Source organism: Phocoena sinus, chromosome 13 (assembly GCF_008692025.1).
Source record: "Phocoena sinus isolate mPhoSin1 chromosome 13, mPhoSin1.pri, whole genome shotgun sequence".
NCBI lineage: Eukaryota > Metazoa > Chordata > Mammalia > Artiodactyla > Phocoenidae > Phocoena > Phocoena sinus.
Window position 1 is genome coordinate 65,636,815 of NC_045775.1, and position 22,721 is coordinate 65,659,535.

Sequence of the window (22,721 nt, forward strand, 5' to 3'; positions counted from 1 at the left end):
GCTCGGGTTTTGGTTTTGGACGGAGCTCAGGGAGAGGACTGGGGTTGGCGGCTGGAACATAGCCTGAAGGGGTTAGTGCACCACGACTAGCCGGGAGGGAGTTCGGGGAAAAGCCTGCACCTGCCGAAGAGGCAAGAGACTTTTTCTTCCCTCTTTGTTTCCTGGTGCGCGAGGAGAGGGGTTTAAGAGCGCTGCTTAAAGGAACTCCAGAGACGGGCGCGAGCCGCGGCTGAGGGCGCGAGCCCCCGAGACGGGCGCGAGCCGCGGCTGAAAGCGCAAACCCCAGAGACGGGCGCGAGCCGCGGCTAAAACCGCGGACCCCAGAGACGGGCGGGAGACGCTAAGGCTGCTGCTGCCGCCACCAAGGGCCTGTGTGCGAGCACAGGTCACTCTCCACACCCCTCTTCCGCGGAGCCTGTGCAGCCCGCCACTGCCAGGTTCCCGGGATCCAGGGACAACTTCCCCGGGAGTACGCACGGCGGGTCTCAGGCTGGTGCAACATCACGCCGGCCTCTGCCGCAACGTCACGCTGCCTCTGCAGCTGCAGGCCCGCCCCGCACGTAGTGCCCCTCCTACCCCCATCCCCCAACCCCCGGCCTGAGTGAGCCGGAGGCCCCGAATCAGCGGCTCCTTTAACCCCGTCCTGTCTGAGCGAAAAAACAGACGCCCTCCAGCGACCTACACGCAGAGGCAGGGCCAAATCCAAAGCTGAGCTCCTGTGAGCTGTGAGAACAAAGAAGAGAAAGGGAAATCTCTCCCAGCAGCCACAGAAGCAGCGGATTAAAGCTCCACAATCAACTTGATATACCCTGCATCTGTGGAATACCTGAATAGACAAGGAATGATCCCAAATTGAAGAGGTGGAATTTAGGAGCGAGATCTATGATTTTTTTCCCTTTTCCTCTTTTTGTGAATGTGTACGTGTATGCTTCTGTGTGAGATCCTGTCTGTATACTCTTGCTTCCACCATTTGTCCTAGGGCTCTATCCGTCCATGACTTTTTTTAAAAAATTCTTTTTCTTAATAATTAAGTTTAATTGTGATAACTTTATTATACTTTACCTTCGTTCTTTCTTTCTTTCCTTCCTTCCTTCCCTCCTTTAGACAACGAATCACCCCAAATTGAGGAGGTGGTCTCAGGGAGCAGGATTTATGATCTTTCCCCCTTTACCTCTTTTTGTGAAGGTGTATATGTATGCTTCTGTGTAAGATTTTCTCTGTATAGCTTTGCTTCCAACATTTGTCCTAAGGTTCTATCCGTCCCTTTTTTTTTTATTAAATATTTTTTAATTCAATAACTATATTATACTTTATTTTATTTTTACTGTATCATCTTTCTTTCTGTCTTTTTTCCTTCTTTCCCTCCTTCCTTCCTTCCTCCCTCCCTCCCTCCCTCCCTCCTTTCTTTCCTTCTTTGCTTCTTTCTTCCTTCCTTCCTTTCCTCCTTTCCTTCTTTCTTTACTCATACTTCTACTAATTCTCCCTACTTTTTCTCCCTTTTATTCTGAGCTGTGTGGGTGAAAGGCTCTTGGTGCTCCAGCCAGGAGTCAGGGCTCTGCCTCTGAGGTAGGAGAGCCAACTTCAGGACACTGGTCAACAAGAGACCTCCCAGCTCCACATAATATTAAACGGTGGAAATATCCCAGAGACCTCCATCTTAACACCAGCACCCAGCTTCACTCAACGACCAGCAAGCCACAGTGCTGGACAACCTATGCCAAACAACTAGCAAAACAGGAACACAACCCCACCCATTAGCAGAGAGGCTGCCTAAAATCATAATAAGGCCACAGACACCCCAAAACACACCACCAGACGTGAACCTGCCCACTAGAGAGACAAGATCCAGCCTCATCCAGCACAACACAGGCACTAGTCCCCTCCACCAGGAAGCCTACACAACCCAGTGAAACAACCTTAGCCACTGGAGACAGACATCAAAAACAACGGGAACTACGGAAGTGCAGCCTGCAAAAAGGAGACCCCAAACACAGTAAGATAAGCAAAATGAGAAGACAGAAAAACACACAGCAGATGAAGGAGCAAGATAAAAACCCACCAGACCTAACAAATGAAGAGGAAATAGGCAATCTACCTGAAAAAGAATTCAGAATAATGATAGTAAGGATGATCCGAAATCTTGGAAGTAGAATGGACAAAATGCAAGAAACAGTTAACAAGGACCTACAAGAACTAAAGATGAAAGAAGCAACGATGAACAATGCAATAAATGAAATTAAAATCACTCTAGATAGGATCAATAGCAGAATAACTGAGGCAGAAGAACGGATAAGTGACCTGGAAGATAAAGTAGTGGAAATAACTACTGCAGAGCAGAATAAAGAAAAAAGAATGAAAAGAACTGAGGACAGTCTCAGAGACCTCTGGGACAACATGAAACGCACCAACATTCGAATTATAGGGGTTCCAGAAGAAGAAGAAAGAAAGAAAGGGACTGAGAAAATATTTGAAGAGATTATAGTTGAAAACTTCCCTAATATGGGAAAGGAAATAGTTAATCAAGTCCAGGAAGCACAGAGGGTCCCATACAGGATAAATACAAGGAGAAACATGCCAAGACACATATTAATCAAACTGTCAAAAATTAAATACAAAGAAAGCATATTAAAAGCAGCAAGGGAAAAACAACAAATAACACACAAGGGAATCCCCATAAGGTTAACAGCTGATCTCTCAGCAGAAACCCTACAAGCCAGAAGGGAGTGGCAGGACATACTGAAAGTGATGAAGGAGAATAGCCTGCAACCAAGACTACTCTACCCAGCAAGGGTCTCATTCACATTTGATGGAGAAATTAAAACCTTTACAGACAAGCAAAAGCTGAGAGAGTTCAGCACCACCAAACCAGCTTTACAACAAATGCTAAAGGAACTTCTCTAGACACGAAACACAAGAGAAGGAAATGACCTATAGTAGCGAACCCAAAACAATATATAAAATGGAAATAGGAACATACATATCGATAATTACCTTAAATGTAAATGGACTAAATGCTCCCACCAAAAGACACAGATTGGCTGAATGGATACAAAAACAAGACCCTTATATATGCTGTCTACAAGAGACCCACTTCAGAACTAGAGACACATACAGACTGAAAGTAAGGGGATGGAAAAAGATATTCCATGCAAATGGAAACCAAAAGAAAGCTGGAGTAGCAATTCTCATATCAGACAAAATAGACTTTAAAATAAGGACTATTAAAAGGGACAAAGAAGGACACTACATAATGATCAAGGGATCGATCCAAGAAGAAGATATAACAATTGTAAATATTTATGCACCCAACATAGGAGCACCTCAATACATAAGGCAAATACTAACAACCATAAAAGGGGAGATCAACAGTAACACATTCATAGTAGGGGACTTTAACACCCCACTTTCACCCATGGACAGATCATCCAAAATGAAAATAAATAAGGAAACACAAGCTTTAAATGATACATTAAACAAGATGGACTTAATTGATATTTATAGGACACTCCATCCAAAAACAACAGAATACACATTTTTCTCAAGTGCTCATGGAACATTCTCCAGGATAGATCATATCTTGGGTCACAAATCAAGCCTTGGTAAATTTAAGAAAACTGAAATTGTATCAAGTAACTTTTCCGACCACAACGCCATGAGACTAGATATCAATTACAGGAAAAGATCTTTAAAAAATACAAACACATGGAGGCTAAACAATACACTACTTAATAATGAAGTGATCACTGAAGAACTCAAAGGGGAAATCAAAAAATACCTAGAAACAAATGACAATGGAGACACAACGACCCAAAACCTATGGGATGCAGCAAAAGCAGTTCTAATGGGGAAGTTTATAGCAATACAAGCCCACCTTAAGAAGCAGGAAACATCTCGAATAAACAACCTAACCTTGCACCTCAAGCAATTAGAGAAAGAAGAACAAAAAAACCCCAAAGCTAGCAGAAGGAAAGAAATCATAAAAATCAGATCAGAAATAAATGAAAAAGAAATGAAGGAAACAATAGCAAAGATCAATAAAACTAAAAGCTGGTTCTTTGAGAAGATAAACAAAATAGATAAACCACTAGCCAGACTCATCAAGAAAAAAAGGGAGAAGACTCAAATCAATAGAATTGGAAATGAAAAAGGAGAAGTAACAACTGACACTGCAGAAATAAAAAAAATCATGAGAGATTACTACAAGCAACTCTATGCCAATAAAATGGACAATCTGGAAGAAATGGACAAATTCTTAGAAATGCACAACCTGCCAAGACTGAATCAGGAAGAAATAGAAAATATGAACAGACCAATCACAAGCACTGAAATTGAAACTGTGATTAAAAACCTTCCAACAAACAAAAGCCCAGGACCAGATGGCTTCACAGGTGAATTCTATCAAACGTTTAGAGAAGAGCTAACACCTATCCTTCTCAAACTCTTCCAAAATATAGCAGAGGGAGGAACACTCCCAAATTCCTTCTACGAAGCCACCATCACCTTGATACCAAAACCAGACAAGGATGTCACAAAGAAAGAAAACTACAGGCCAATATCACTGATGAACATAGATGCAAAAATCCTCAACAAAATACTAGCAAACAGAATCCAACAGCACATTAAAAGGATCATACACCATGATCAAGTGGGGTTTATTCCAGGAATGCAAGGATTCTTCAATATACGCAAATCTATCAATGTGATAAACCATATTAACAAATTGAAGGAGAAAAACCATATGATCATCTCAATAGATGCAGAGAAAGCTTTCGACAAAATTCAACACCCATTTATGATAAAAACCCTCCAGAAAGTAGGCATAGAGGGAACTTTCCTAAACATAATAAAAGCCATATATGACAAGCCCACAGCAAACATCATCCTCAATGGTGAAAAACTGAAAGCATTTCCACTAAGATCAGGAACAAGACAAGGTTGCCCACTCTCACCACTCTTATTCAACATAGTTTTGGAAGTTTTAGCCACAGCAATCAGAGAAGAAAAGGAAATAAAAGGAATCCAAATCGGACAAGAAGAAGTAAAGCTGTCACTGTTTGCAGATGACATGATACTATACATAGAGAATCCTAAAGATGCTACCAGAAAACTACTAGAGCTAATCAATGAATTTGGTAAAGTAGCAGGATACAAAATTAATGCACAGAAATCTCTGGCATTCCTATATACTAATGATGAAAAATCTGAAAGTGAAATCAAGAAAACACTCCCATTTACCATTGCAACAAAAAGAATAAAATATCTAGGAATAAACCTACCTAAGGATACGAAAGACCTGTATGCAGAAAATTATAAGACACTGATGAAAGAAATTAAAGATGATACAAATAGATGGAGAGATATACCATGTTCTTGGATGGGAAGAATCAACATTGTGAAAATGACTCTACTACCCAAAGCAATCTACAGATTCAATGCAATCCCTATCAAACTACCACTGGCATTTTTCACAGAACTAGAACAAAAAATTTCGCAATTTGTATGGAAACACAAAAGACCCCGAATAGCCAAAGCAATCTTGAGAACGAAAAAAGGAGCTGGAGGAATAAGGCTCCCTGACTTCAGACTATATTACAAAGCAACAGTAATCAAGACAGTATGGTACTGGCACAAAAACAGAAAGATAGATCAGTGGAACAGGATAGAAAGCCCAGAGATAAACCCACGCACATATGGACACCTTATCTTTGATAAAGGAGGCAGGAATGTACAGTGGAGAAAGGACAGCCTCTTCAATAAATGGTGCTGGGAAAACTGGACAGGTACATGTAAAAGTATGAGATTAGATCACTCCCTAACACCATACACAAAAATAAGCTCAAAATGGATTAAAGACCTAAATGTAAGGCCAGAAACTATCAAACTCTTAGAAGAAAACATAGGAAGAACACTCTATGACATAAATCACAGCAAGATCCTTTCTGACCCACCTCCTAGAGTAATGGAAATAAAAACAAAAATAAACAAATGGGACCTAATGAAACTTCAAAGCTTTTGCACAGCAAAGGAAACCATAACCAAGACCAAAAGACAACCCTCAGAATGGGAGAAAACATTTGCAAATGAAGCAACTGACAAAGGATTAATCTCCAAAATTTACAAGCAGCTCATGCAGCTCAATAACAAAAAAACAAACAACCCCATCCAAAAATGGGCAGAAGACCTAAATAGACATTTCTCCAAAGAAGATATACAGAATGCCAACAAACACATGAAAGAATGCTCAACATCATTAATCATTAGAGAAATGCAAATCAAAACTACAATGAGATATCATCTCACACCAGTCAGAATGGCCATCATCAAAAAATCTAGAAACAATAAATGCTGGAGAGGGTGTGGAGAAAAGGGGACACTCTTGCACTGCTGGTGGGAATGTGAATTGGTTCAGCCACTGTGGAGAACAGTATGGAGGTTCCTTAAAAAACTACAAATAGAATTACCATATGACCCAGCAATCCCACTACTTGGCATATACCCTGAGAAAACCAAAATTCAAAAAGAGTCATGTACCAAAATGTTCATTGCAGCTCTATTTACAATAGCCAGGACATGGAAACAACCTAAGCGCCCATCATCGGATGAATGGATAAAGAAGATGTGGCACATATACACAATGGAATATTACTCAGCCTTAAAAAGAAATGAAATTGAGCTATTTGTAATGAGATGGATAGACCTAGAGTCTGTCATACAGAGTGAAGTAAGTCAGAAAGAAAAAGACAAATACCGTATGCTAACACATATATATGGAATTTAAGGGAAAAAAATGTCATGAAGAACCTAGGGGTAAGATAGGAATAAAGACGCAGACCTACTGGAGAACGGACTTGAGGGTATGGGGAGGGGGAGGGGTGAGTTTTGACAGGGCGAGAGAGAGTCATGGACATATACACACTAACAAACGTAGTAAGGTAGATAGCTGGGGGGAAGCAGCCGCAAGGCACAGGGATATTAGCTCGGTGCTTTGTGACAGCCTGGAAGGGTGGGATGGGGAGAGTGGGAGGGAGGGAGACGCAAGAGGGAAGACGTATGGGAACATATGTATATGTATAGCTGATTCACTTTGTTATAAAGCAGAAACTAACACACCATTGTAAAGCAATTATACCCCAATAAAGATGTTAAAAAAAATAAAAAATAAAAAATAAAGCACCTATTAACAGAGGCATGATACTAGTACTGGGGATATGAAGACAAACAAGCCTTGGTCAGTGTCTCTTTGGGGGAAAGGAGTACTGTTTCCAAAGGTAAGCACAGGGAGCGAAGAGAGGATGGTAGGGGGCCATAGTCGGCTCCCTGGAAGAGGAAGCCCCAGAGATGAGTCTCAAAGAAGAAACATGAGTTAATCAACTGGATAATGGCTGAGGATGGGGGAGGGGAACACATTAAACAGAGACAGCATTCACGTAGAAAGACAAGATTTGAGATGGAAAACTATATAGTTGGAGAAAAGCGTGTGGATCAAAATGGGTGAAGGACAAAGTGAACGGAAAGGAACAGCAAGCAGATGAAGCTGTTGAAGTGACCTGGGGTGCTCTTGTCAGCACTAAGGAGACAAGGCAGACACTATGCTGGGGACAGCACAGTATTCAGAATCCGCACACACACTTCCCTCTTCAACAGTTTCACACTATTTGCTTGTGTAGCCTCCCATGAGAACTCCGAGAGCGGAAACTGTCTTTTTCACCTTTTTCATCCTTACATCCTTGGAGCTTAGCATAGTTCCTGGAATGCAACAGGAACTCAACACTTACTGTTATATGAACACTTACTGTTAAATGAACAAAGTTCAAAGTAAGGAAAGGAGAGGCTGGAAGGACAAATGCAGTGAGTGTGGCCTAAAAAACACTGACAAGTGCAAAGGCTGAGAAGCCATCTGAAATATAATAAACTAGGAATAAACAGAAACAGAATCCCTATGTCCTAAGCAGCATATAGAGGAAGTGAACAGCAAAATGACCACAGATGAAGATAACTTAGAGTAGATGCACTCAATCACCTTGGTAAGAGGAAGGAGTCCTGAACTCTCCCTGAGAAAGGGCTGTGTTATAGGTTGAATTGTGTCCCTCAGAAAAGATATGGTGAAGTCTCAGAATGTGACCTTATTTGGAAGTAGGATCTTTACAGATGTAACCAGGTTAAAATGAGGTCATTACGGTGGGCCCTTCCAGATGACTAGCGTCCTTACAAAAAGGGGAAATTTAAATGCAGACATACACAGAGGGAGGGCAATGTGAAGAGACACAGGGAGAAAACAAAAATGTCTAAGGCTACCAGATGCCAGGGAAGAAACCTGGCACAGATACTTCCCTAGTACCTTCAGAGGGAGCATGACCCTGCTTATATCTTTTCTAGCCACCCCAACTGTGAGACAATAAATTTCTGTTGTTATAAGACATCCAGTTTGTAATACTTTGTTATGGCAGCCCTATGAAACTAATACAGGCTGGTGGTCAAAACAGATCAACAATTGTGGCAGGCACTGGTATTTAACTCCAGCATGCATTCCTCCTTACCCCTTGCTGGAAGAGCCCCACTTTGTTTGTGTGTCCATCCTCCCTGGCCCAAGGTATGGGTCATGCAATTGATTCACTTCAATCACAGAGGTCTCTTTGCCATTCCGTGTACCACGTGATCCAATGCTGTCCAATAGGTATCACTAAAAGGACTGCTGTATCCATCATATAATTCAGTTGTTCTAGGATATTTCTCTGTCCTGTTTGAAATATTTGATGTAGAGACTGTCTCTTACTGAACCTGGACAAGGCACTGAAGTAATGATCAGTGGTGTTACAAGACAACCTGAGGGAGAATGGTAACTGAATTGACTTCCTTGACCATAATTGTCAAGTTTGCCATTTCAGAAGCTAATCTTGACCTCCAAGTTCTCTCTTATCAGATATTATTACCTGAATTTGACAGTTATCTCCTGGGTGATTAGGCAGGGAATAGGACAACGTTCTAATCTAGACACTTAAATTCAGGGATTCCTTAATCCACAACCTAACACCACACTATCTTCTCCAAATTGTAACATGCAAAAATCATCAGGTTAGAACCTCAAGATGGGGTCTGAGTTTTGATGCATGTCCTTTGTCAAACACAGAAGAATCATCTCATACCTAACAGTTTTTTTCAGCTAAAACACAGCTCTAGTCCTTGTTATGCCAGAAGCTGATTGAGAAACTTAAAGGGCTGGGTGGGTCTTAGCAGGGACTGAGAGAAGAGAGAGGAGGGAGTTGCATGGGCTTATGGAGTGGGGCTTCATGACATACCCTGAGAGGTGGGGAGAAGACTCTACATTTTAGGAATGGCACAGGCTTTGATGCCAGATCCAGGTTCAATCTCAGCTCCACCACTTACCAGTTAGATGACTTTGGACAAACAACTTAGCATTTCTGAACTTCAGTTTGAAAAATAGGAAATTAAACTTAATATTCTTAAGAATTCTTAAGAATTATGCTTAATAATCTATATCTATGCACTCAGCATAGTGTCTTGTGACCAACAGGTGACCTCCCAGGATGTGCACTGATTCTGAGTCCCAAATACAGAATGTCTACAATTTTTTTTCTTCACTGGAAGATTCACTCCACTGAGCAACAAAGAAACAACTAGACATGTTCCCATCAAATTGGTTATGTAGCCCTGTCATTTTTACCTTGGAGCATGTCACAAGCCATTTCTCTTCAAGGTCCCTCCTTCTTAGTTCCCCTGAATTAAAGCAATGGCTCCTAAGTGGCCTCCCTGCCTCCATTCTCTCCCCATGCTCCAGTCCAATCTCCAGTGAGCCCCTAGAATTATCATTCTAGAACAGGGATTGGTAAGCTCACAGGTAAATCAAGCCCACTGCCTGTTTGTGTCAATAAAATTTTATTGGAACAGAGCCATGCTCATTTGTTCATGTATCATCTATAACTGCTTTCACACTATAGGGGCAGAGGTGAGTAGTTGCAACAGAAACTGTATGGCCTGCAAAGCTTAAAATATTTACTATCTGATCCTTCACCGAAAAAGTTTGCTGCACCCTTGGTAATTGTTCTAGAACACTCCCCTTGGTAACTCATCACTGCCTCCGGTGACTTGCCTCCAAGATAAAGTCTAATCTGTGTTAGTTGGCCCTTAACCGATCCTTCCTGATGCATCTCTCACTATTCCCCTACTTGAAGCCCAAACTCCTTGCTGAATGAGGGTCCTATAAACACACCAGGTTCTCTTCACGTGGAACAACACTACTCCCTTTCCACATTAAAAAAAAAAAAACAAAAAACTTCCATCTATTCTTCAAGATTCTTCTTAAACATCCCTTCCTTTATGAAGCTTTCTAGAACTGCCCCCTCAGACCTATACAAGGGTCAGACACTTCTTCCTTGGAAACAGTATCCCATCAATAAATGGCATGTCATATACAGTAGATATGGGTCTACATATCTGTCTTCCTCACTAGACACCCCCAAGCTAAACTGTCTCCTCTCTTTCCCTCCTGGAGCACCCTGTTCTTTTCCAACATAGCGCTTACCATAGTTTGTAATCGTATTTCTTTGTGTAATTATTTCTTTAATGTCTGTCCTCTAATAAAGTGAGCTCCAAGAAGACAGGAACTAAGACTATTGGATTCACCACCACATTAACATCACATATCCTGGAGCCAGCCACATAGTATTTGTTTAGTCTGTTGAATGAACGAATGATTGGATGAATGAAAAAAAAAGACAGAGAGAGAGATTTTACTAATGAATCAAATATCAATGAAATAACCTAAGGAATCAGAAAGTGCTGTTGCTTTCTGAGCACACCAGATACTGCCCCTCAGACCCTTCTGGTACTCCCACGGTCCACAAGGTTGGGCATAAGCACCACTAATAGCTTTGATATGGATGTTTGGAGCATGTATACAGCCCTATTCACTCATTCTTGGAATATGTGTGGAACATTTACATAGCCCTTTCCATGAGATCAAATTCAGACCCCATGAAACTAGAGTAAAGCCACATGTACATTTATATCATTGAGTCCACATTTTCACTGAAGCATACAGTGTCCTGACTATGCCCTCCTGGAGAAGGACATCCTCTACTCCTTTCTACTAGGAAAAGGTGGGCAAGACTACTACAACTTCTTCCCTCTGTCCCTAAGGACAGTGTCCTGTCTGTGCATCACACCCATACCCAGCCAAAGGCACTCCACACCATGCCTACATCCAGATGAAAGACCTGCATGGGAAAGTTTGAGGAGGGAGTTAGGTTGGAATGATTCTTCCTTGACTCATACAGAGGGAATCTTCAAGCTCAAAATGTGACTCTTGAAAGTTTTACTGTTCATTTTTCCTAATACCTGAAGCTCAAGATCAAGCAAATAATTCAGCTGAGTTGCTGCTTCATGTGGAAAAAAATATCCCAAGGCCATTTCCTGTGTGGCCTTTCTGATTTTGGACAGTGTCTCTTTGAGAGACAGCCCCATCCATAAAGGCCTTCTGTGGAGGTGTGTGTGCATTTCACTGAGATGTTTCCAAGAAGATTCCAACCATTCCAACCAAGGCAACTTTATGAAGTTGGCAGCCAAACCCTATTTCCAGCCTGTAGCCTCAGGGATGTCAGTTCCATGAACGAAGAAAAAGCTGAATTTCATGTTTAAGTCAAACTTTTAACCCTCTGTGGCATCTACCTCTGGTCTGAACGACAAAAGAATCCTATGTATTAAAACACAGAGATTGTCTTTGGATCTAGATAAACACTTCTTCTCAGAGCTTGCTGGACTTGTCCTTTAAGCCTAGTAACAAACCATTCATAAGGACATGTCAGTCTTTCCCATTATTAAGAACTTAAATTGCAGCAGCCAAATTATCTAGATTCATTTTAAGCATAGGGTTGTTGCCCTAGCAAGCCTCCTTACAAAATATGCTTTCCATTTCCTATAAAATCCAAGCAAATCTCTGTTTCCTTCTATAGATTTATCTTAATCTCCAATCACCTTTCCCTCTGCTCACAGGATCATATGTCTCATGTCCAGTTCAAAATCAGTGTCCCCCTCTCCCGGGCTGCAGTCCTCATTTTGCCCCAAATAAAACTTAACTCACACACACATACACAAAGATCAGTGTCCCCTCCCTTCCACCCACTGTGCTGTGAGTCACTTTCCTTCCTCTCAAGGCTTTCTGCCACCCATCATTCTTACTACTCTGGTATCTATAGAGCAGACACCCCAATTCCACATGATTGACAGGGAGCTCTAGCACACTGTGCTCTCTTGGAATATTTCAAAGATAAATTCAGTAGATGACGTACTGTACATAAATTTGATATGGTCTGGATTTAACAACATGTGATAATGATTCACCATTGGGTAATATGCAAGAAATGTTCTCTACTCCACCTAATAAAAGCTGAAGATCTGAAACATATTTCAGGGGCTTATTTAGTGAGTCCTAACCATCTACACGGAAACTGTCCAGAACATGGGGAGAGATACTAAAAATCTGTATAAAAAAGAAAAGTGAACATAGAGATACTTTCCCCAGTGTGCATACTGCATTTGTGGCCACTCTGTGAGGCCTCCTCTGGTTCTGTCCCTCCCCATAGGTATTTACAGGTCTTTTCCATCTCTAAAATGTTCCCTCTACCTAATACCTTTAGCTATCATCTTCCCTTTCTTGTTGCTTCCACAGCCAAGCATCTGGAAAGAACTGCCTATGTTTGGTATCTCTACCTACTCACCTCACATTTGTTCCTCAACCCACCTCATCTTTCAAATTCCCCTCACCAAGTCATCAATAACTTCCTTATTCCCAAATCCATGGATATTTCATTTCTTTTCTTAATGGATTTCCAGATAATTTGATGCTACTGATCCCTCCTTCCTGGAAACTCTCCTGTATTCCAGTCTCCCATTTCCTCCTACTTTTCTGCCCAGGTCCTACTCCTGTTGCCTTCACTAGAGCCTCTCCTTGCCCTCCCTCAGAGGTCACTGTTACGCCCTAGTCCCCCCACTCTCAGAGGCAGTCTGGCAAAGCCATAAATAGCACAGGCTCTGAATTCTGACTGCCTTGTCTAAAATCCCAGGTCCATTACTATAGTTGTATGACCTTGGGCAAGTTACTTACTATCCCTGTGCGTCAGTTTATTCATTTGTAAAGTAGGTATAATAGTCTTCTCTGGCAATGGCTATTCAGGGCATTAATACACTTAAAATATTTAGAACAAACACATAGTACACACTCAATAAGCACTGGCCATTATAATTCCTCTTTCCATGCTTTATACTCTCCTTGAACACCATGACTTCATTACCTCTTGTTAAAAGTTTGCCCTTGAATCTTCTTTAAGACTTCTCTCCTGGATGCCAAGTCTGCTAAACCATTTGCCCACTAGACGTGTCTCTCTGGCTGTCCCTAAAATTCTTCAAATTCAGTTTGTCTGAAACTGAGCTCATCATCTTTTCCTGCAAATGCTTCTCCTCCTCCATAACCTCTCCTAATGAATAGCTCCACTATACTTACTCTTGGTTGCCCAGGCCAAAATCCCAGACAGCCCTAGACTCCTGCCCCTGCCCCCAAACTCCACTGCACAATCAGTCACCAAATTGTGTCAACTTTATTGCCAAAATATTTCTTGAGTCTGTGCCCAATTCTCCACTCCTATTACCAGTGTCTTAGATAGAGCCTCATTTTTTTTTACCTAGATGATAAGTAACAATAATATTAAAAATAATATTCACCACTACTTTCACATGCCAATTATGGATCAATTACTGCAGTAGACACTTCACATACTTCATCGTCCATAGTCTTGACAGTCATCTCTCCATGAGGGAGGGGATCATCCATCCCTGTTTTCAGATTGAGAAAGACAGAAGCTCAGAGGCGCTTAATAAATAGCCTAAGTTACACAAAGATGTTATGGGGCTGCTATGTAGACTGAGGTCGGTCTGACTCCAAACCCCAGGTCTTTTCTACTCTCTAAACTACAGTGGTGTCCTGACATGGTCTTCCTGCCACCTGTCTTATTATTCTCCAACATCTACTGCCAGAGGGGTCTATTTCTACAACGAAACTCTGACCTAGTCTCTCCTCTGTGTGAAATCCCGTAGTAGCTCCCCCGTGCCTTCAGAGAAAAATTCAAACCCTTTAGCAAGGCTTTTCCTGGTGTGCCACTTTGCCCATTTAGAGATCCGCCTCCCTCCTCTCCAACCACACCTACCTCTCTTCCCTTCCTGGAGCACACCATGCCTGCTCACCTGGCCATGCTGTATTTCTCGCTGGTCCCTCTGCCTGTGATTCTCTTCTCATCAGCCTAGATGCCCCCATCTCAGCCTCCTAGATGCTCTTGGACCCACCTGCTGTCTAAGCTGAGTTTAGCTGTGCCTCCTCTGGACACACAAAGCACTCTGTCTTGCCTCTAGTGATGAGTGAGAGTGATGCAACAGTCATTGATTGAATGTCTACAATATGTAAGAATTCATGGTGGACTCTAGTGATTTAGGAATCAATAAGACATGTCTTGCTTTCAGAGAACTTACTTTAATGAGAGAGATGGATAGCAAAATGTTTCATTACTATCTTTGATTCCCCTGTCTGCACACTGGATTTCAGAGATTCTTGGGCAGGAAGAGTACTTGTTCATCTTTGTGTTTCCAGGGCCTAGAACTATGCCTGGCACACAAGGGAGTCGGTAAACACTAACAGCTTGAGCTAAAGAGACAAACCAAGGCCACCAAGCTATCTCTGTGAACACACAATGCCATCTACAAGCACCATCTTCACTTTCATGTGTATCTTTTCCAGACTCTAATATGTCCAAGTCATTGTTTTCTGATTTTCAGGAGGTCCTCAAAGTTCACTCCAGCAAGGAAGGAAACTAATGTCAGAGGTTGTTCAGCGAAGTGGAACACAGGATAGGCGCTTCAGTAAAGTATTTTATGTGTCTTCCAATAAGAGGCCCTTCCAGTCCCTTCTCGTGGGCTGCTGTGGCCTGTCTTGCCAAGATAAGTGAGTAAAAGGACAAGTCAGCCATATTTGTGTATATCCTTAGGGTAAGACAGGTTTGGGCAGCTCTTCTGAAGGGGGGGTCCCTGTGTAGAAACAAGACCCCCTGAAGTCAGTTCCCTCCGGCTACTGACCATCTGAGTGACACAGGCAGGAGGGCACAGGGCAAAGGGAAAAGGCTTAAATTACAGCAGGTTTTTTGTAAAAAAGACTTCTTTCCTTCAAAAGCTTATGGTTACTTCTCTGCTGAGAAGCATTTCTGCCTCCTCTCACCTTGGAGGACAAAGTACAAGCTGTCTCGGAGATCAAAGAGGGAGCAAGAGGAGGAAGAGAGAGTTGCTGACCCCCAGAGCAGACAGCTTCTAACTGCTTCTAAGTTCTGACAAGGCAAGACCTCAGACATCAGGCAGAGGAGAGGGAAAGGAGGAAGAACATGGAGGAAAAGGCCACTCCCACCTGGACCACAGCAACCCACACACGTGTACTTTCCTTTGTGAAAACGAGATTTTCTAAAAGTGTCTCTGATGATAATATGACCATCCCGACACTGTCTAAAGCAATGGTGAAGGGCTTAGAGTCCGGTGGCCTGGATCTGATCCCAGGTCTGTCTTTTAGCTGAGGGTGGGATCCTGATTCCTCCTCTGATACTGACCTCAGAGGATGGTTGTGAGGATCAATGCAATAAAGGCATACAAAACCCTTACCATGGGTTCTGGCACCTACCCCAGGTGCTCCTATTGTAACTGGCCACCGGAAACCACCTATGGGACCACTTTCTGTGGAGGAAGGATGTTCCTCAAAAGAGACCTCCCTTCTCACTGCCTCTATTCCCTGACCCCTGACTGGATTGAGTCTTCCTCTGCATCTATATCTTCTCTGTCACAGAACTATTCCTCTGTTTTGTGCTGGTTTTCTTGTCTATCTCCCCATTCAGGCCATGAGCATCTTGAGGGTCAAGATGTGACTTTCATGCTAGGGCATTCATTCACTCGTTTATCACTTACTAAGTGTTTCCTACATGCCATGGGGGTCACTAAGTGGTAAATAAATTACTGAAGTCTGGGAATGACCTATAGAATCACCTATATAAATTGTCCAATCAAGAAGCACATGTACCTATCACCTGTGGTGAGCTTTGGCAAAAGACTTTGGGATCAAAGAAAAGGACTGCAACTGTGAACGTGATTCCCAGGAAATGTATCAGTCATGACAGTTGATCTGCTAGGTCACATGCTGGATTTTATGTAAAACAGACCCAAATGATCAAGTACACTCTCACTGTCTCTCTCTGTCTCTGTCTCTGTCTCTCTGCCCCTGCTTTCTTCCTCCCTCTCTAAGTCCAGAGAAACTTAGCAATTACTTACCAATTCATACAGACTTTTGGCTGCTCTAAAGATAATGCTCAAAAGCCCAGACTCGGGAGGAGCCATCCATACAGTTCATCAGCCAGGGTATTATCTTCCTCATGTTTGTCTCTCTGGCGCCCAGCACAGAGCTACTTACCCCACGTGTATTCCAAACTCACCCTAATTCCTCAAGATACCATCACCAGTCTAGTCTAGTCTAATCTAGATTAAATGACCCTTTCAGAACCAAACAGGATTTCACATAGAGTCAAACAATCGAGGTACATTTCACAGAACACAGCCCAAGACCTGAACAGGGTGAGGTGTCTCTCCTTAGAACCAGACACACAAGCAGAACCAGCTTCATTAGGAATCTGCCTGCTGGTCAGTTAAGAGGCAGCCAAACCATGACATCAGAGGCCTGAAAACCTAGTGCCGGGTCTGACATTCCTCTCCTGGGCTAGTTTATCCTCTGGATCAGGCTTTAAATACCTCAGTGAAAATGCAAGTGATGCCCCAAAAATCTTGGGTCAGACTTTTACTCCAGTCATTAATACCCTAGGAGAATCTGTTTCTCAGATCAGCCATCTGGTGACCCAGGAGAGAGGATAATGCCAGAGGCAGTAAGAGTCTGGTATCTGAAGGGGGAAGGCAGTGCGACAGGGGATCTGAGTGGTCTCTGATGTGTTGATGGACAGGGAAGTTCTCACTCTGCTCCATCCTCAAAAGCAGGCTTACTAGAGTATTTCTGTGACCCCCCCCAACAAAACCTCAAGGCCTTGCACACCCAGCTAACCTCATTCCACTAAAATTTGGGAGACAACCTGCCAAAACAAGCAAACTCAGGGGGATTACAACTGTGTGAGTCAGCTGCGGAAGAAGCCAGAGTACACAAATGTGCAGGTGTTTGTGCAAGGTAGTCTGGCCTATACAGCAAGTGGCCAATGGACCAGCAAGGAAGGGGTTCAGCTTTCAAAGGCAGGGCTGCATTCAGGGAAAAAGATTTCAAGTTAGTGAAGTGATCACCTGTAACCTAGTATCCAGTGTCATGCATAACTCAGATAGGGGGTCAGTGACAGGTTCCAAACCTGGTTCTCGAAAACTCCATACGAGTCATTAAATTCTCTTAACGAGTTTTACCTTTAATATATAACAGCGGTCCCCAAATTTTTGGCACCAGGGACTGGTTTCGTGGAAGACAATTCTTCCACAGACCGGGGAAGGGGGATGACCAGTTTCTGGATGATTCAAGAGCATTACATTTATTGTGTACTTTTTTCTATTATTATTACATTTTAATATATAATGAAATAATTATACAACTCACCATAATGCAGAATCAGTGGAGCCCTGAAGTTGTTTTCCTGCAACTAGATGGTTCCATCTGGGGGTGATGGGAGACAGTGACACCCAAAGTGTGTTGCTTATGTCCAGTCTACTCCATAATCTTGCCTTGGTTTCTATCACTACAAAAAAGCCTGCTTCACAAGGATAGGATGTTGGAAATGAAAGCAGGTTTTTCAGTGATTTTGTGGCAATCTCAGGATATTCTGCCTTGACTTTAATCCAGAACGTATGGAGATTTGAAGTTGTCTCAAACATACTTTTAAGGTCACCGTCATTTGCGATCTCAAGAAGTTGCTCCTCTTCTAGCACGGACAAAGTCGATTCACCTGGTTTATTCACAAATGGGTCACGGATCCATTCCTTCCTAGGTCAGGGGTCTTTTGTGATTGGGAAGTAATGCTCAAACTCTTTTGAAAGATGAGATAGGTGATCATGCACCAGCTGGGAGAAAGAAGGTCCTGGCTCAGTCTCTTTCAAAATCTCTGCTAATATTTGAAACATGTCAAAAATCCCAGTGTTCACTCATTGCCCCCATAATTCCAGTTTGGCTTTGAATGTAGCCACTTTATCTGCCAACTTGAACACAGCTGTCGTCCTCCCTTGAAGTGACAGATTGAGTTCATTGAGGAGGTTGAATATGTCACACAGGTAAGCAAGTTTTTCAACCCATTCTGTGTCACTGAAATGTGCTGTCAGTGGTGACTCTTTTTCTAAAAGAAATCTCTGGAGCAGCTCTTATAACTCAAAAACTCTGGCCAGTGATCTACCTTTAGAAAGCCATCTGACTTCTGTGTATAAGAGAAGACGTGTGTGCTCTGCGTCCATCTCCTCACAAAGCTGCACGAACAGACATGAGTTAAGAGCGTGTACTTTACTTATTTATTTATTTGAGAATGAGGTCTAATTTTTTTTTAATTTTTATTTTTTATACAGCAGGTTCTTATTAGTTATATATTTTATACATATTAGTGTATATATATCAATCCCAGTATCCCAATTCATCCCACCCACCACCAACCCACTTTCCTCCCTTGATGTCCATGCGTTTGTTCTCTATATCTGTGTCACTGTTTCTGCCTTGCAAACCGATTCATCTGTACCATTTTTCTGGATTCCACATATATGCATTAATATACGACATTTGATTTTCTCTTTCTGACTTACCTCGCTCTGTATGACAGTCTCTAGGTCCATCCACATCTCTACAAATGACCCAGTTTTGTTCCTTTTTATGGCTGAGTGATATTCCACCATACGTATGTACCACATTTTCTTTATCCATTCATCTCTCAATGGGCATTTAGGTTGCTTCCATGACCTGGCTATTGTAAATAGTGCTGCAATGAACATTGGGGTGCATGTGTCTTTTTGAATTATGGTTTTCTCTGGGTAGATGCCCAGTAGTGGGATTGCTGGGTCATATGGTAGTTCTATTTGTAGTTTTTTAAGGAACCTCCATACTGTTCTCCATAGTGGCTGGATCAATTTACATTCCCACCAACAGTACAAGAGGGTTCCCTTTTCATCATACCCTCTCCAGCATTTGTTGTTTGTAGATTCTCTGATGATGCCCATTCTAACTGGCATGAGGTGATACCTCATTGTAGTTTTGATTTGCATTTCTCTAATAGTTAGTGATGTTGAGCAGCTTTTCATGTGCCTCTTGGCCATCTGTATGTCTTCTTTGGAGAAATGTCTATTTAGGTCTTCTGCCCATTTTTGGATTGGGTTGCTTGTTTTTTTAATATTGAACTGCATGATCTGTTTATATATTCTGGAGATTAATCCTTTGTCCGTTGATTCATCTGTAAATATTTTCTGAGGGTTATCTTTTCATCTTGTATATAGTTTCCTTTGCTGTGCAAAAGCTTTTAAGTTTCATTAGGTCCCATTTGTTTATTTTTGTTTTTATTTCCATTACTCTGGGAGGTGGGTAAAATAAGATCTTGCTGTGATTTATGTCAAAGAGTGTTCTTCCTATGTTTTCCTCTTAAGAGCTTTATAGTGTCTGGTCTTACATTTAGGTCTTTAATCCATTTTGAGTTTACTTTTGTGTATGGTGTTAAGGAGTGTTCTAATTTCATTCTTTTACATGTAGCTGTCCAGTTTTCCCAGCACCACTTATTGGAGAGAATGTCTTTTCTCCATTGTATACCCTTGCCTCCTTTGTCAAAGATAAGGTGACCATAGGTGCATGGGTTTATCTCTGGGCTTTCTATCCTGTTCCATTGATCTATATTTCTGTTTTTGTGCCAGTACCATATTGTCTTGATTACTGTAGCTTTGTAATATAATCTGAAGTCAGGGAGTCTGATTCCTCCAGCTCCGTTTTTTTCCCTCAAGATTGCTTTGGCTATTCGGGGTTTTTTGTGTCTCCATACAAATTTTCAGATTTTTTGTTCTAGTTCTGTTAAAAATGTCAGTGGTAATTTGACAGGGATTGCATTGAATCTGTAGATTGCTTTGGGTAGTATAGTCATTTTCGCAATATTGATTCTTCCAATCCAAGAACATGGTACATCTCTCCATCTGTTTGTGACATCTTTGATATCTTTCATCAGTGTCTTATAGTTTTTTGAGTACTGGTCTTTTACCTCCTCAGCTGGGTTTATTCCTAGGTATTTTATTCTTTTTGTTGCAGTGGTAAATGGGATTGTTTCCTTAATTTCTCTTTCTGATCTTTTGTTGTTATTGTATAGGAATGCAAGAGAATTCTGTGCATTAATCTTGTATCCTGCAACTTTACCAAATTCATTGATAAGCTCTAGTAGTTTTCTGGTGACAACTTTAGGATTCTCTATGTATAGTATCATGTCATCTGCAAACAGTGACAGTTTAACTTCTTCTTTTCCAATTTGTATTCCCTTTATTTCTTTTTCTTCTCTGATTGCCGTGGCTAGGAGTTCCAAAACTATGTTGAATAACAGTGGCAAGAGTGGACGTCCTTGTCTTGTTCCTGATCTTAGAAGAAATGCTTTCAGTTTTTCACCACTGAGAATGATGTTTGCTGTGGGTTTGTCATATATGGCCTTTATTATGTTGAGGTATGTTCCCTCTATGCCAACTTTCTGGAGAGCTTTTATCATAAGTGGCGTTGAATTTTGTCAAAAGTTTTTTCTGCATCTATTGAGATGACCATAAGGGGCATGTACTTTAATGTGGTTGACAATTTTAATCACATCCTGCAAAACATTGTTAAATTCAGGTGACATTTTTTGGCTAGCCAGCATTTCTCTATGGATGACACAGTGCCTAGGTTCACATTCAGAGGCAACCTCTTTGACCTGAGTAGTGAAACAAGAAAGATCTCCAGTCGTGGCAGCCACTCCATCTGCGCATATACCAGCACAAAATGACCAATTCAGTTTTCCTGATATGTAATAATTCAAAGACTTGAATAGTTCTGCAGCTGTGGTATTGGTTGGCAACAAAAGTGCACATGACACATTCTCATGCACATCCTCCTGGAAAATATATTGCACAAAAACAAGCAATTGTTGCCTTGTTGTCAACATCGGTAGACTCGTCAACCTGGATTGCATACCATGGTGACTCATTAATTCTCTAACAGTTGTGCCTCAATATCCTCTGCTATTTCATCAATTTGTCTACTTATGGTGTTGGCCGAAAGAGGAACACATGCCACCTTTTGAACTGCAGCCTCTCCTAAAAGTTCACAACAAATGTCCTTAGCAGCAGGCAGGATCAACTTTTCACCAATAGTAAAGGGCTTCTTAGCTTTAGCAATGCAGTTAGTCACTAAGAATTATGCTCTCAGTGCCGACACATTTGATGAAGTAGTGGCTTTCAATAATCGCTGCTGTTCTTTGTGTTCATGTTTGTTTCTTTTGGAAAACTCCAAAGGCTTGTCTTTTAATGCATGGTGCTTGGTCTCCACGTTTGGCTAGGGTTAGCTTGTGGGCTTACCAAAACTGTGACTGAGACAAGTGTGCAGTGTGGGAAAGAGGTGTGGATGGAAGTGGTAAATAAAATAACGGGCAAGCGACACACAGACTAAAATAAGTGTCGGATTCTGACTTAAAACCTGCCACCAGATGCAGTTGTACTATTGAAGTACATCAACTCACTTGCCCCTATAAAGCCTGCCACCAGATGCAGCTTAATTGTCACTTGCCACTCAGTGATAGGGCTTTGATATGAGTCTGCAAGCAATTGATTTATTATGGTCTCTGTGCAGTCAAACCTCTCTGCTAATGATAATCTGTATTTGCAGCCACTCCCCAGTGCTAGCATCACCACCTCAGCTCCACCTCAGATCATCAGGCATTAGATTCTCATAAGAAGTGCACAACCTAGATCCCTCATGTGCGCAGTTCACGGTAGGGTTTGCACTCATATGAGAATCTAATGCCACTGTTGATCTGACATGAGGCGGAGTTCAGGCGGTAATGCAAGTGATGGGGAGAGGCTGTAAATACAGATGAAGCTTAGCTCGCTCGCCTGCTGTTCACCTCTTGCTACGTGGCCCTGTTCCTAACAGGCCATGGACCAGTACCATTCTGTGGCCCAGGGGTTGGGGACCCCTGACATATAACACTTGGAGAGAAAACATACTCTGCATCATCAAGTATAAGGCAAGAGACCCACCTGGTGCCATTCATCCATCCATCCCACATTCGTTGATTGATTTAACTCAATATTCCTGTGCTAGGTGCACACTGCAAAGGGCACATGCTTAGAAAGGACAAAGCTGGAGTCAGGTAGCTCCTGACCCCTCGTCTGCACCTCTAACCTCAAGCAGGTGTGTTGATCCCATAGGACCACCCCCAAAGAGTTAATGCCATTCTGACTGACCTGGCACACGTAAAGCTCCATTTAGCATCAAGTTCATTGGTACTGACCTAGAACTGTGACAGGAGACTGACCCCAATGTCCTGTCCCTCTGAGACTGGGTTAGGGGCAAGAACGAGAGGGAAGGAACAGGACTGTAAAAATAATGACACAGTCTTAGATCACAAGTGTGGTGCAGTTGAAAAACCCAAGGGACCTTGGCTTTTATCAATGTA

The 22,721-nt window shown here is 42.1% G+C and overlaps 1 protein-coding gene across 5 annotated transcripts in view; it reads right to left on the reverse strand.

The window, feature by feature from the left end:
• EVA1A (eva-1 homolog A, regulator of programmed cell death) overlaps nucleotides 1–22,721 on the reverse strand; it is a 78,104-nt gene that overhangs the window by 52,631 nt on the left and 2,752 nt on the right. The window contains exons 1-2 of one of the 5 annotated variants that reach the window (XM_032653478.1): nucleotides 18,859–18,886; nucleotides 17,675–18,531 (exon numbers count right to left, since the gene is read on the reverse strand). The exons of 2 other annotated variants lie outside the window; for them this stretch is intronic. The gene's annotated coding sequence lies outside the window, so the exon portion shown is untranslated. Of the gene's footprint in view, nucleotides 1–13,734; nucleotides 13,846–17,674; nucleotides 18,532–18,858; nucleotides 18,887–22,721 lie in introns of those variants that run through there. 2 more of the 5 variants (XM_032653477.1, XM_032653479.1) reach the window with 2 other exon arrangements.